This window comes from Botryllus schlosseri, chromosome 13 (assembly GCF_051294905.1).
Source record: "Botryllus schlosseri isolate E-star chromosome 13, Bs_hap1, whole genome shotgun sequence".
NCBI lineage: Eukaryota > Metazoa > Chordata > Ascidiacea > Stolidobranchia > Styelidae > Botryllus > Botryllus schlosseri.
In genome coordinates, this window is record NC_137248.1 from 17,532,238 (window position 1) to 17,542,333 (window position 10,096).

Consider the following 10,096-nt stretch of genomic DNA (forward strand, 5'->3'; position numbering starts at 1 on the left):
CTTGTAGCTAGGGCCATTTTCATAAGACTCCGCTAAAGGGAATCAAGTGGCGAGGAGGGGCCTATATAAATCTCGAACATTTCAGTAAGAATTCTAGGAATCAACCTCGGGTTAACCCGAACGCACAAGATAGCTGTATGACAGCTGCAAAACGTACCATTTTGCTCATTCGTCTCGCCATCACCACCACGTCCAATGGTGTTTTGCATGAACAACCAAATTGTTCTGTATGAATGTTAATGACTTTTTCCAGTCAATGAACTATCCGAAATCTCACTAATGTTGTAATATTATGAAGTTGCTTGTTCATCAACTATGAGCTAGCAATATAAAACGTCCATATGTAGCCTATACGTTGTTGACTAATAACAGATCATGCAAAGATTTCAAATAACAATCAGACAACGAAATTCTGCTGTGACTATCGTTGTATTGAAGACAAATGGTGTTATAAAATATTTAGTTTATGCATGTTGTAAACAGTGTTTCGAAAATGCCAATGATTTGTTTATTGAAAAGTTGTGTTATTATAGCCATAATCGTGTATATACTATCGAAAAAACATTTAGTATGAGCCTATGGGCGATTTTCTACCGACATATAGTCGACGTATCCGATATAGAAGGGTTGGAACCCTCGAAATCGTCGCCGATCCAACTGTTGTGACACGTAGATGTAGATCATTGGTATGGAATGGAAGTTTTGATGATGATGGCAGCCAACCGTCAAAAGTACTGCATAACCACGTAGCCCTAAAGATAATTCTGGTCCGTTTAAGAGAGGAGTCGGAAGCCTATTTACAGCCATATTTACAACACATTTTCAAATGTTAATGTCAATCCACTGTGACACTACAATTAAAGATTCGTGGCGTCACAGATGGAAACAAACAATAAAAAATATGCTTTAAACAAGTGCCATGTTCTAAACTAGTTTGCTTTAAAAGAATTTCTGTTTTATATGCAATCCTAACTGAATGGTATATTCATATTGAAATGAACCCGGATATTTTCGGCTGACACTCGTCAGGGGTAATCGTCAGCAACTAGTAGAGAATTGGGAAGGACATTGTATATCAACAATCGTATCACAAAATATGACGTCACCAGCATGAAAGAGAGAGCGTTCAATGTACTATTTTTAGGTGGTACACGAACTCCTTTTGTTGACAGAGTTTTGGTTGGTGTATTTTGATAAAAGTCAACCCCAAGGCACACAAATGGAATTGTGAACGGCCCCGCTCAACGATTCGAAATAGGTCGTCTCGATAATTATTCGCACAAATCGGGTTATCTAACAAATGTTTGACGATGGCAGAATTAATGGCCTTTGATCGGTCAGCATCAATCTTAAGCGGATGAGTTAAGGGTGAGCTTTTCACTGAGCGTGATGTACGTGTTCTGATAAATCTGGGGACATGTTGGTTTATGCGTTCCTGCAGACGTTTTGACGTTCTTCACACGTAGCCACAATCACAGTGGCACTTATATTCGCACACTACATTACTTTGTTGGAATGCAGGCAGAACGTCTTTGAGTGTTGAAGGAAGCAGTTGTGTTGTTGCAAAAATCATATTGGTTTTGACTGTGTCGCAACACTCACTGACCGCAAAATTACAAAATCCAGCGCTGCGCAGTGAAGGGCACTCGTGGTGATGGCACGCATTGCCTTCGAAGTTAATCACGCTCTCGCAATAACCATAGAATCTAATTGCAGTGGCATTAAATGCGACATTAACGGCCATAATACAGCGTAACTATGTCGTTAGAACTGATTTTCTTATATTGTGTCTTATGTAAAGGTAATATATTATCATGGCTCAGATCCGGACACTTTTTAATGCCCATTGGTAGTTTTTTAAATGAGGCGTTACACTAGCAAAGATTTGCCTATCCGTTCCATACCGGATTTTTAAACGTAAATAATAGACAAGATATAAGTGTATTCGACTCAAGATTAATTTCACATTGCTTCATGTGTTATCCAACTCGATTTCCACCTCCGCTGTGTCTGAGTATTATATTTCCAGTATAGTATGTATCGTGAGGGCTACTTCCAAAACATGTTTACATTGATTTTTTGTTCGCGGAGTTACTTTTCTATAATTTCGACGTCACGTGGGTAGATGTTGACAATTGAAAATATAAGGTAAATATGGGTCCGTTGGCGAAAACGAGCTCCGACCTCTGTCTTAAACGGTCCAAAAATTTCTTTGAACAGCCTACACTACATCGTTATGCAGCATTTTACGGTCGGCGGTCATTATCATCAGATTATACATTTCGTACCAATGATATATAACTACATGCTATAGCTGCTGAAATAACGACGATTTTGATAGTTCCAACCATTCCATATGGTATAATTCAACTATATCGGGTGCAAATCGTCCGTATGCTCATATCCATTTTTTTCGAGAACAGTTCCACAATTATGGCATAACTTAACAACTTTTTAGTGTCACTATTTTTACTATCAATAATAATATCCGAATATTTTTTCTTAAGAAATATATATGATTCCAAATGTTATGACGCTTGGATCGGATTTGATGATCGCCAAACTGAGGGGGACTGGAAATGGTCGGACGGTGGAGTGATGAACACTAACACAACAGAATGGGGGGTTGGTGGGCCAAGCAATAGCGGTAGCGGCGAACATTGTGCTCACAATTTTTATGACAATCGATACAAGTTCATGCTCAACGACAATGACTGTGCCCGCAAATACAAATATATCTGCGAAATCGCGATTTAGCACAAGTCATCGTGTGTGCAATTTTTTCGAACAAATAGAGATTTCAAAGATGACGAATTGATGTGGCGAAAATTGCGTTTGAGCGACATTTGAAGATGCGACTACCATCGTGATAAAAATGATTGCTTATATTTTAGAAGCTATAATAACAAGTCACTGCATTGACATTATAATATGTGTGTGTGTTTGTGTATGTGTTTGCGTCGGGATGATTTTGCCATTGAGTGCATCATTTGAACCTTATATTCGCTATCCCATGCAAGTTTTTGTGGTGACAAATTTCGGGCCCCATTTTATCCGATACCGAACTTATATGTAGCACAAATGATTAACTTTGCTGTAGGATTTACAACGAATTAAAATTGACAGAATTTAGCTACAAGCGGCTTCTCTATTTAGTGTTGTGACCCGCGACATCACATGAACGTTATATAATATGGGTTGCTTTTTTTAATACCTTCATGTTAAAGGTGATAACTGGGGGCAGTACTAAACTCAATGTGAGCGAAGATCTATCACTATCTAAGTTGATGTACTAGTCACAGAAGGCAATAAAACAACAATCAACGTCCTCGTATGCCAGTGGCAGAGGTGAATTCGGGATGTACAAATTCGGCCCGAACCACATGACATGAGCCTGTACCCGATGGTTGTTATAACTTATACCAACCTTGATATGATCCTGAATATAGCACGCCCAATTATTATAGCGTTAATTAGTGGAGTAGTCCTCGAGCGCGATTGACGCTATTTCCAATAGTGAATTCCAACTCGTAAAGACCGGCGACCGGACTCTGTACTCTACCTCTTGTTTTACAACCATCCTTAAGATGTGGGACGTGCCAGACTTAGGCAATTATAGAAAAGGGGCGCTGCAGGAAAAAAGATCAAGAAGCACGGATTTAAGACATGTTGAGTTACGAAATATATGTTAATCAAACAACTTCTTCTTCACATACACTTTTAAACCATGGTCGACTGGTTTAATATGAAGGACATCGCTGTAGCCTACATACCAGTTTTCATCGAGGGAAAGCACATAAACACGGGGAGAAATATTGCAAAGGCTCTTATGAAAGTGGCGAAGGAATTTCTCTTTTCAGAAGGGGTGCATCATCATTGAATACAAATATGAAGCTTAACAATTACACTACTTTGTCTGATCTTATTAGGCTCCAGTCGTGGTATATAATTGAAGTCTTGAATGCTCTAAGGCAGGTGGCACCAACCTTTCTGAAACCAAGACCTACTTCTTGGGTACTGATTAATGCAGGGGTTCTCAGCCCTTTCTTGGCCGTGGCCCATTTTCTGGTTTGAAAATGGGCCACCATTCTCACCATTCAGCATTTCACAAGCGTGCACATAACGACTTCTATTGATTCTATATTCGTTATTTTAGCATCGATAGACGTAGATTGTCGAGTGTTATACTTTCAAATAAAAAGAGAATGCATATAATTAATACAATATCCTATTATGTCGTTATGTGATAGCTCTTCATACATTCCAGCACTTAATGCACAGGTTTGCGGGGATTACGCTGTGTAATATTGGACTTATTGCAATTTATAGCCTACTTGACTATGAGTCGTTATTTTCATGTTAATAAAATAGTGTCATAATTTAATCTTCACAGAGACGGTATATAAAGGTCCATCACCAGCAGAACTAGAGGTATATCCTTGTCTGGCAGGTATTCATCCATGCGGTTGTCGCTATTCTGCAATAATTTTCTCTCTCGGTTTTCAGAAGCGGCATTGGACGGCTTAAGATATAACTAATATACCTCATTTTAGCATTCATATAAATAAATTGTCTATAACTATTCATAAGAAGAAGCAACAACTATCGTCTATTATATTATTTTGGCATGTTTATAGGCCAATCAGAGCCGATAGAAGGCTACCTTGGAGCCACAGTTGGGAATCACTGACTTCAACAATCAGAGCACTGGTCAGGGTTTCCGTCACTTACAAAGAACAGAAAACTCTCTCACCGGAGCTCACACCAGCGTCTTCGTGCTCAGCTGCGTTTTCGCGCTGCGCGCCGAAGCGCCAGTCTCCGTGTCGAGACTCGGGAATATTAACTAGATTCCCGTTAAGTCTCTGCGCGTGCAAAGACCCCTGACCCCTGCTCTAAGGAGTGGCTGCATCAGCCTTTCATGCTGGGAAGTTATGAGACTCTTACAGTAAAATCGATACACTCGTAAGTGCTGTCAAAGTCCTTAATGATGCGCAGAAACTGGTGTAAAATTGAGCATACCAATATAGTCTAATATAGAGTCATAAGTTCTCAGCATAAACGGCTGATTCATACTGCAATTGTATACCACGATAGGACCCTAATACGATCAGACAAAGTAGTGTTTAAAGCAGGGCTGGCCAACCTTTTCAGCCAAAGGGCCACATTCGATTGACGAAATATTGCGCGGGCCGCTAGCCGCGCGAATTTTTTTTGAAGTTTATAGGTCAATAATGTTGTCACTTGACTATATTGGGGGATGTTGCATATCGCTGGGCTAAGTTTGCGAGGACTGGGCTATTCGGCGCATGGACATATCGATATCGAAAGCTGCGACCAACATGCGTCAATCATTTCGTGCCTAGGTTTCATAGTCGACGGTCTTACTGCGAGTGCAAACGCAATGTCGCATATGTTGAACGACACTTTGTCTCGTAATCGCGAATATAGTTCGACTCAATATGATACATTTGGTATTCTTCCATTTTCACAAAAGGGCAACAATATTAAAAACAAGAAATCGAGTGACAACATGTTGCGCCAAGCTTGTTACAATTTTTTTTCAACTTTGATAAATCTATCGCAAATTATTCTGCTTTATTGTAGTGTACGATGATATACCAATATGTGAATGGCTGATGGATCTGTAAATGCGTCGTAACTGATATTTTAGTCATCACATCTCAAGTGTTGCGGCCAGACTAATCAATTTTTTGGTTCGCCTTGCAAGTTCACAATATGTGCAATCTATTTTTGATATTAGAAATTTTGGAAATTACCTCGCGGGCCACTCAAAACCTTCTCGTGGGCCACATGTGGCCCGCGGGCCACGGGTTGGCCGGCCCTGGTTTAAAGCATGTTTTTTATTTCTATTTGTAAACATGGCGTCACGAATCCTTAAATGTGACTTCACAGTGAATTGACATTGGCAATTAAAAGTATAGGGTAAATACGGCCCCTTCGCCGAAAAAGGCTCCCGACCACTGTCATACACAGATCAAAAATATCCTTAACCGGGACTAAATCGGTATGCAGCATTTCTACGGTCGGCGGTCATCATCTTCAGAACGCCCATTCCATACCGATGATCTATATCTACATGTTATAGCTGTTGCGCCGACGACGATTTCGTGGGTTCCAGCGACCCCACATCGTTTACGTGGACTGTATTGGGTGCAAAGCGTCCGGATGCTCATATGAAATGATTTTTCGAAAATATTCACACACTTATGGCATAATTATGCAAAATTTGAAAAAAAATATATATTTGGAAAGGCATTGTTTTGAAACATGTTTTAAACCATATGTTGTAAATGCAACCCTATCCGACACTCATGATTTCCTACCTTATTACTATTTCATGGCCAACAGAAGTAGGGGTACTAGGCACAGTGACGTGTATATTCATTTTTCAATGAACATTGTTCATGTTTTGTTTATGTTCACAGAGCCGTTCAATTACATTGTCAGGTTGTAACTTCTTTTGTGGTAACCAGGCCTGTGTAGTCGGTAAATTTTACCACCGACTTCAACTCCGACTCCAGACATTTTCAATACAATGACTGTGGATAAAAAAAAATAAAAGCTTAGGCTACCTTTTGTGTATAAGTCAGCAACTATTAGGGGGATGTACAAATTTTCTCACTACACACTATATTCTGATGAAAGTACACAATCTTTCTCTATTAATAACTGGGGATCAGACACAAATTTTAGGGAGTAGTCACATAGCATATGTCTACATGCACTTAGTGAAGTATTTATGGACTAAAAATATACTTGTACTTTATATTAAAGATTTTTCTGACCCAAGCGTCTGAGATACTTATTACCAGGAATATTTTTCATTTTGTCAAGTGGAAGCAGCGTTTGGTTATATTTGCATCATTTTACAAGTCACGTTGTCACTTGGAAACGATTTATTTACTCGTTCACAGTATCATGGCATAAATCTAAAAATTGTACTTATTCTTGATTGCATCAGTAATTTTGCGTTGGTCACTAAGAAGCATCTCGCAATGTCCAGATTCTGTGCAACTGAATTACAATTTTCAAATAATGTCGAATGTTATCGATATCGTTACTAATACCAGTGATTTTGGTACATACAAATCCTATTATATCTATTATGAGTAATTTTAGGAGATCTTTGAAAACACTTGCTTTCATATTGAAGAAATTGGAGTCAGAGTCAGGAGCATTTTCACAACCTACGATCCCAACTCTAACCAGTATTTTCACGTCTCCAACTCTGACTCCAAAGAGTGCTAAAAATGTTTGAGACTCCGACATCATGAAGGAAAAAATTAACGAAACTCCGACTCCGACTCAACCGACTCCGACTCCAGATTCTTGTTGGTAACCATGCCCATTGCCCATTCCACATGTTAGTGAACACGGTGTATAGTTTGAAAAACGTGGTAGCTCATGCTCAACTGTGTGGCCTTTGTCTCGATGTTGCATTATTGCTGCTCGCATTCAGCCTCCATGAATTTTGAAATATGGGCCGCGACCCATTTTGAATGGGGGAGTTCCACTTCATTTTGGACACGCGGAGGCGATAAAGATAACTCGACCCAAATCTGTTTTGTTGCTATATGCTTTACTATGGGACTTGGCTAAACATGGACCTAATTTCGCGTCTTGACGTGCAACGAGGATGGTGAAAGTATCCATATCAATATAAATCATCCATATGGATATCAAAGAGCTGTTAACCGAAGAAAATTATGATATTTCTTGGCGTCTTGTCCTCGTGACGGAAGTGGTGAAATTATGATTCTATCCTTATCACCTACTGCAACGGTTCTATCGTTATTATTTTCTCCATTTACCGGCCAATACTATACCAGGTTGGACTGGATTCAACCAAACCCTTTCTGGATATATTCATGTCATTTCAATACCCGAGTCCTATCCTTTAATCTCATCACTATCTGTTGCTGTTGGTATATTTAAATAATAAAAAAACTAATAATACCAACTAGATCCCATCCTCTGATGATTGACAATAAACGATGTACCAGTTGTATTGTTGCAGTTATCTTGTTGAATAAAATGGAACAGTTATAAAATGAAGTCGCAAAGCGTATATAGTCTATAAAGCAGAGGTTCTCGAATATTTTTTGCCCGACCCCGAAAATAAATTGTATGACAAGAACATAAACTTTGGATAATAAAATTTTACGAAACTTATTACACACGCTCATTTATTACACTATTACATAATTCTTAGGAAGAAGGAATGTCAACCTGCTATTTGAGAAACCCATGTATCCGTATGGGACTGCATTAAGACACAAAGCAAACTCCTGCAAACCCAATTGATACAAATAGCATCACCATATCCAAGAACATTCAACGAGAATGCTAATGTGAGATTGTAGATTGTAAAACACAAAATTGAGCTTGTGAGCCCTAGGCCCTTTTCATACCGGATTTACGAAACTCTTTCGGGAACAAGTTCCGAAACAGGCGATGTTCACATCGAGAAAAAATTACCGAAACAGTTCCGGGAAATGAGCGCGTTCATACCTATTTAGAGTTACCGCGAACTTATGTTCAATTGTTCATACAGGTCGTTTTTTCGGTAAATTCGCGGGAAATTATGGCCAGTATGAACGCGATTCTCCGTAAGTGTTGACAGTTACGAAACCATGTCTGTGGGGTGTTCCAGTTGTAATATGCTTGTAGAAAACGATGTGAAAGAGGCATATTCGTGAGATGCGGAGAAATTGGCTCCAACTTTTTGCCATGGGATGTTGCGGATATGCCTTCTCGATGTGTATGGGGCTCTATACTCAATACCTGTATCAGTAATAGAGCTCGAGCATGTTCATGGCTTGTATATTATCAACCGAAGCTGAGAGCAGAAACTGAAAGCCAGCAAAGAGGATAGAGTCCTGGAATGAAAAGAACCACCGATCACATCTGCGTACGACAAAGTCAGTTTATCTTTGTGGTTGCTCACGTTGCTGTATAATGGTTTTGGTAAATCTAATCTTATGTATACTGTACACAGAAACCAGGGAATTCTAGAAATCCGTGAGAGAAACATTTGGTATACTCTGCAACAAGCTTCGAGACCATAACGAAAAGCAGCCAGCAAATTATACGAACTCAATTTCTCTTGATTGCTGAGTATAGCTGTCGCTCTAGCTAGCCAATGAAGCCAATCGTTTATAGATCCAGGTAAACATCAGATGTATTTTATGAAGGCAACTGTCATAAGTTGATTTTAATAAAAATAATTGCTGGTGCCTATAGTAGGGCTAGCCACAATGATTCGAGTACTCGAATCTGAATCGAGCATTAACTTTATTGATTCGAGTCGAGTAGTAAAATACTATTTTTCGAGTACTGAAATTATACTGAAAGTTGATTTACTAATGAGAATTATACCGTAGTTTTGATACTATTTTCCACTGAGTATTAAGCCTTGAAACCTTGATTGGCCGTGTCGCAACATACGAGATATAGTACAAAGCTACGAACGTTGCTGGAAATAACACATTTCCGAAGTCATGATCATCCCGTAAGGCCGTAACACTGTCAAGCAGTGCAATGAAATCGGTATGGTCGAAAAAACACCAAAGTATCTTTAATGTGACGGACAGTAAGCGTTATGTTCTTTGTGGTGGCATAAAAGGTAGCCTACACATTTGAATTTTGGCATAGTACATTGTGTTGTGATGTCATCATGATGATACTGATACTCGACTCGAAGCGTATTAAGTGATTCAGAATCGAATCCCTCAGGTACCCGATTTTGCCCATCCCTAGTGTATAGTAATATTTCTATATTTGTCATGGCGGAATGTCAGCCAGTTTTTGAATAGCATACCGTAGCATACCACTACAAGAATTGATGGAAAATAGACTTAAACTGGAAACTGAGCAGTCAACACAGTGACTTGGACTCGGACTCGAGTCATAAAACCATGACTCGAACTCGACGCTCTGCTTGATGAGTTGGACTCGGATTTGACTCGGTGGTGAATTGAAAATGACTCGACTTGAATCTAGTCAAAACTATTAAAGTGGGATCGACTTGTGACTCGGTGTGACTTGTGACCCTGGTCACTCATTTAGTTGGTTT